The sequence below is a fragment of the Leopardus geoffroyi genome, chromosome X (genome assembly GCF_018350155.1).
Source record: "Leopardus geoffroyi isolate Oge1 chromosome X, O.geoffroyi_Oge1_pat1.0, whole genome shotgun sequence".
Taxonomy (NCBI): Eukaryota; Metazoa; Chordata; class Mammalia; order Carnivora; family Felidae; genus Leopardus; species Leopardus geoffroyi.
In genome coordinates this window covers 45,775,587-45,781,586 of record NC_059343.1, presented here as the reverse complement: position 1 = coordinate 45,781,586, position 6,000 = coordinate 45,775,587, and positions in this window count along the sequence as shown.

Below are 6,000 nucleotides of genomic sequence, written 5' to 3'. Positions count from 1 at the left end.
TCTGCTTCTGGGTTTTCTGTTATGCTTGCAATGAATTTGCTTCCTTACAATAAATATATTCACACCTGTTTACTTTTTTGCTTGCGTTTCTGTACATTTAAACCTCTAGATTGGTAACTGACCTCTCTGTGTCTACCTGTGATCATTCAGTCAGTGAATGGTTCAGAAATATCCATATATAGTGATCTTAAGATTTAGGCCTAGTCCACTGTCCCATGGTGTACAGCAGTGGTGACTATGTTCTTCATATACTGTAATCCCCAAATATCAGTCAAACTACTTGTAAGGAAAGCTGACTTTGTTGCATGACACTATCAGGGAGATCATTTCATGGGCAGAGCCTTAGTGGAGTCTCAGAGGTGGCAGGCAGGAGAGATACTCACACAGGTCTTGAAGCGTAGTGTAAAGCAGATCTTGCAATATAGGAGGAGGGTGTAATTAGCATCGAGTAAGTATTGTGATAGAATGGTTTGGGTTTGCTGGACATATTAAGTCAAGAATTTTAAGATAAACAGTTAAAAAACTCATGGGTTTGAAAAACGTCATTTGGGAATTTTTATTGAAGAGTTGATGGGTCTTTAAGGTAATTCCTACGATAAACAAGTAAGTTACTTTCAATCTTTATCTTTTTAGGCAAAAGTTTCCTGGATTAGTGTAGTTATGTTGATGAAGCCAGTGAAATATAAACTCTTGTTAGTGTAGATAGTAAATTGTGCACAGGTTTCCATTCTTACATATTTTTTAAAGAAGTTTTAAATTTAATTTTTTTAAAGTTTTGATTTAAATTCCAGCTAGTTAACATATAGTGTAATATTAGCTTCAGGTGTACAATTTAGTGACTCAACACTTCAATAATGCCCAGTGTTCATCACAAGTATATTCCTTTATCCCCATCAGCTGTTTTATTTTATTCCTTCTAGTCTAATCTTTATTATTTTACTATTTTTTTTTGTTCTCCTTTTTCTAGCTCCTTTAGCTGTAAAGTTAGATTGTTTGAGGGTTTTTTTTTTTTTATTTTTGAGGTCTGTTTAGCTATAAACTTTACTCCTAGAATTGCTTTTGCTGCATCCCAATTATTTTGGACCATTATGTTTTCATTTTCATTTGTCTCCATGTAACTTTTGATTTCTTGATTGACCCATTCATTGCTTAGTAGCATGTTATTTAACCTCTATGTATTTGTGGTTTTTCCAGATTTTTTTCTTGTGATTGATTTCTAGTTTCATAGCACTGTGGTCAGAAAATATGGATGATATGCCTTAATCTTCTTGTATTTGTTGAGACTTGTTTCGTGGCCTAATTATGTGATCTATTCTGGAGATGTTCCTGGTGCACTTGAAAAGAATGTATATTCTGCTGTTTTAGGATGTACTGTTTAAAATATATCTGTTAAATCCATCTGGTCCAATGTTTCATTCAAAGCCACTGTTTCCTTGTTGAGTTTCTGTTTGGATAATCTGTCCATTGATGCAAGTGGGGTGTTAAAGTCTTCTACTATTATTGTATTACTATTGATTTGTTCCTTTATATTTGTTATTACCTGTTTTACATATGGATGCTCCCATACGGTTCATAAATATTTACGATTGTTTCATCTTTGTGTTCGATTGCCCCCCCTTATGATTATACGTGTCCTTTTTTGTCTCTTGTTTCAGTGTTTCCTTTAAAGTCTTTTTTTTTCTGGGGGCACCTGGGTGGCTTAGTTGGTTAAATGTCCAACTTCAGCTCAGGTCATGATCTCGTGGTCTGTGAGTTCAGGCCCTGTGTCAGGCTCTGTGTTGACAACTCAGAGCCTAGAGCCTGCTTCAGATTCTGTGTCACCCTCTCTCTCTGCCCCTCCCCCACTCATGCTCTGTCTCTCTCTGTCTCTCAAAAATAAATGTTAAATTAAAAAAAGTCTTTTTTCTGATATAAGTATTGCCACCCGGGCTTTCTTTTCACATCCATTTGCATGACAAATGTTTCTCCATCCCCTCACTTTCCATCTGCACATGGCTTTCAGTCTGAAATGAGTCTCTTGTAGGCAACATATAGATGGGTCTTAAGTTTTTAAATTTACTCTGTCACCCTATGTCTTTTGATTGGAGCATTTATTCCATTTACTTTCAAAGTAATTATTAATAGAGGCTGAGTCAGTTAAGCGTCTGACTCTTGATTTAGGCTCAGGTCATGATCTCGTGGTTCATGAGTTTGAGCCCTGCATCAGCCTCCACGCTGACAGTGTGGAACCTGCTTGGAATTCTGTCTCTCTCCCTCTCTCTTTGCCCCTCCCCTGCTCTCTCTCTCTCTCTCTCTCTTTAAAAATAAATAAGCTTATTTTAAAAACAAAATAATCATTAATAGTTATGTATTTATTGCCATTTTGCTACTTGGTTTGTGGTTGTTTTTGTAGTTTTTCTCTGATGCTTTATTCTCTTGCTCTCTTTCATGGTTTGCTGGCTTTCCCCAGTGATATACTTGGATTTCTTTCTCTTTATTCTTTGTATATCTATTACTAGTTTTTGATTTGTTGTTAGCATTTGGTTTATATATGACATCTTCTGTATATAGCAGTCTATATTAAGTTTATGGTCACTTATGCTTGAATCCGTTGTTTACTCCTCTCCGCCTCATGTTTTAGGTATATGGTGTCATGTTACATCCTTTTATTTTGTGAATCTTTTGACTGATTTTTACAGATGTATGTATTTTTGCTGCTTTTGTGCTTCCTGCTTCCCATACTCTTACTTATGGTCTTTCCTTTCCAGTCAGAGTCCCCTTTAATTTTTGTTGTAGTACTTTCTTAGTGATCATAAACTCCTTTCTTTATTTTTTGTTTGCCTGAGAGACTCTTTCTCTCTCATTCTCTTCTGAATGATAGCCTTGCTGGATAGAGTATTCTTGGCTGCAGGTTTTTCCCTTTCAGCGTTTTGAATATATCATGCCACTGTCTTCTGGCCTGCAAAATTTCTGCTGAAAAATCCACTGAGAGCCTTATGAGGTTTCCCTCGTGTACAGTTGTCTTCTTTTCTCTTGGCGATTTAAATTTTTTTCATCACTACTTTTTGCCATTTTTATTACTAATGTGTCTTGGTGTGGACTTCCTTGGGCTGATTTTGTTGGAGGATCTCTGTGTCTCCTGGATTTGGATATCTGTTTCCTTCCCCAGATTAGGGAAGTTTTCACTATTATTTCTTCAAATAAATTTTCTGCCCTCTTTTCTCTCTTATTTTTCTGAGATTTCTATAATGAAAATATTATTATGCTTCATGGAGTCACCGAGTTTCCTAAATCTATCCTCACTTTGCATAAATTTTTGTTCTACCTCCTCAGCTTGATTACTTTCCATTATTCTGTCTTTCAGGTTGGTAATTTGCTCCTCTGCTTCCTCTAGGATGCTATTTATTCTTTCAATTATATTTTTAATTTCATTTATTTTGTTCTTCATCTGTGCTTGGTTCTTTTTTATCTATTTGTTAAGAGTCTCACTGAGGTCCTCCACTCTTTTCTCAAGTTCAACGAGTATGGTTATAATCATAACTTTAAATTCTCTATCAGGTATAGTACTTATATCTGTTTCCCTTAGGTCTCTTGATGTATTTTTGTCCTGTTCTTTCATTTGGGACATATTCCTCTGTCTCCTCATTTTGAATAATTATCTGTGTCTGTTTCTGTGCATTAGGAAAGTCAGGAAGGCCCCCTGCTCTTGAAAGTAATGGGTGGGGCAGGCACTGTTTACAAGGTGGTACTGGTCCTCTTCCACAGAGAACTTGCAGTCACTTCAGAGAGTAGCCATGGTCACTTAGTAAAGTGCATGCAGGTGGGGACACGGTGCCCACAGGCTGTGTGCTGGTCTCTTCCACAGGGGACATGCAGCAGCTGCTGTGGAGACAGGGGCTAGCCAGGGACACTTTGAAAGTGCGTGTGGGCAGCAGATGAAGCTTTAACAAGGTGTTCATGTCTTCCCCAGGAAGTGACCAGCTACTACAGCCAGGACTGAGGCCCCACAAAAGGTACAGGTCAGGAGACATGGAATTGTTGAGGTTTATGTCATTTTTCTGGGGGAGGGGACCAGCAATGCTGGGACTGAGGCAAGCATGACTGGAAATGGTGGGTCTGCTGAAAGGTTGGGAGGAGGGCCTTGATGTAACCAAGTTAGGTAGCTAGTGTCAGCTCTGCAATGGTTTCTGCAGGTGGCCATGTGTTTATGCTGAGGCAGGGGGAGGGAAATGCTGCCTGCCAACTTTGTTACTGGAGGGGTCTCCCTGTGAGTCCTGCCTCTCCAGGGCCAACACTGAGATAAACAAATAACTCTCCCTCTTGTATGTCCCATTTTTTGAACTGCTGCTTCTACAGTGGCTCTCCACATGCTCTTTGTCATGCTGTCTCTTTAAGGGCAAGGACTCAGCTTCCTAACACCCTCTGGGCTCTCCCAGAGCCTAGCCTGCTGATTTTTAAAATTACAGGCTTAAGTCCCACTGGTTGTAAGAACTCATGAAATTTGGCCCCTCTCACTTTCAAAGCCAAATGTTATGGGGATTCATCTTCCCTTTGTGGGCTCCCCAATGTGAAAGTCTATCTCTTACCCTTCTCTGCACCCAAGACTTCCTCCCTTCAGTGGCCAGACCCATAGTGTTTAGCTCTCCCCCACATCGCTGCCCTTTATACCCTCTTTTATGTGACCTCATCTTTATTTGTAGGGTTTGTTCTGCGAATCTTTGGGTCATTACCTGGGCCGTTTACACAGATGTATTATCTAGTTGTATACACAGATGTATTATCTAGTTGTATACACTGATGTATTATCTAGTTATATCCATGGGGCAAGGTGAGCTTAGGGTCCTCCTACAAGCCATCTTCCTAACCTCTTAAAATTCTTAATTTTGTTAAGGACAATTAATCAAATTTTGATTTTATTTATTTATTTTTTTTCCAACGTTTATTTATTTTTGGGACAGAGAGAGACAGAGTATGAACGGGGGAGGGGCAGAGAGAGAGGGAGACACAGAATCAGAAACAGGCTCCAGGCTCTGAGCCATCAGCCCAGAGCCCGACGCGGGGCTCAAACTCACGGACCGCGAGATCGTGACCTGGCTGAAGTCGGACGCTTAACCGACTGCGCCACCCTGGCGCCCCTCAAATTTTGATTTTATAGGTAATGCTTTTTATATCTTCTTTAAAAGTCTTTGTATGCTTAAAGTCACGAAGATATATTGTTTTCTTCTAAAACTGTTACTGATTTGGCTTTCAAGTTTCGTTTGATAAACCATTTTATCACTTTATTTTTTTTTTAAGTAAACTCTACACCCAATGTGGGGCTTGAAGTCAAGACTCAGAGACTAATAGTCACATGCTACACTGACTAAGCCAGCCAGGTGCCCCAAACCATTTTATTTTAATTTATTTATTTTTAATTTTTTTAATGTTTATTTATTTATTTATTTTTTAATGTTTATTTATTTTTGAGACAGAGAGAGAAAGAGCATGAACGGGGGAGGGGCAGAGAGAGAGGGAGACACAGAATCGGAAGCAGGGTCCAGGCTCTGAGCCATCAGCCCAGAGCCCGACGTGGGGCTTGAACTCACGGACCGCGAGATCGTGACCTGAGCTGAAGTCGGACGCTTAACTGACTGAGCTACCCAGGCGCCCCTATTTATTTATTTTAAGAGAGAGAGAGAGAGACAGAGTGTGAGCGTGGGAGGGGCAGAGAGACAGAGGAAGATACAGAATCCAAACCAGGCTCCAGGCTCTGCACTGTCAGCACAGAGCCTGATATGGGGCTTGAACCCATGAACCGCGAGATCGTGACCCCCAGCTGAAGTTGAATACTTAACTGACTCAGCCACCCAGGTGCCCTGCCCCAAACAATTTTAAATTAATGTTTTGTATGCTGTAAGGTAGTGATCAAAGTTCATTTTTTCCACATTGAAATAATGTTGCCCCACTGAATTACAGGGGAATATATATCTATAGTGTTTAATCCAGAAGTGTTTCTGGACTTTCTATTCTCTTCCACTACTC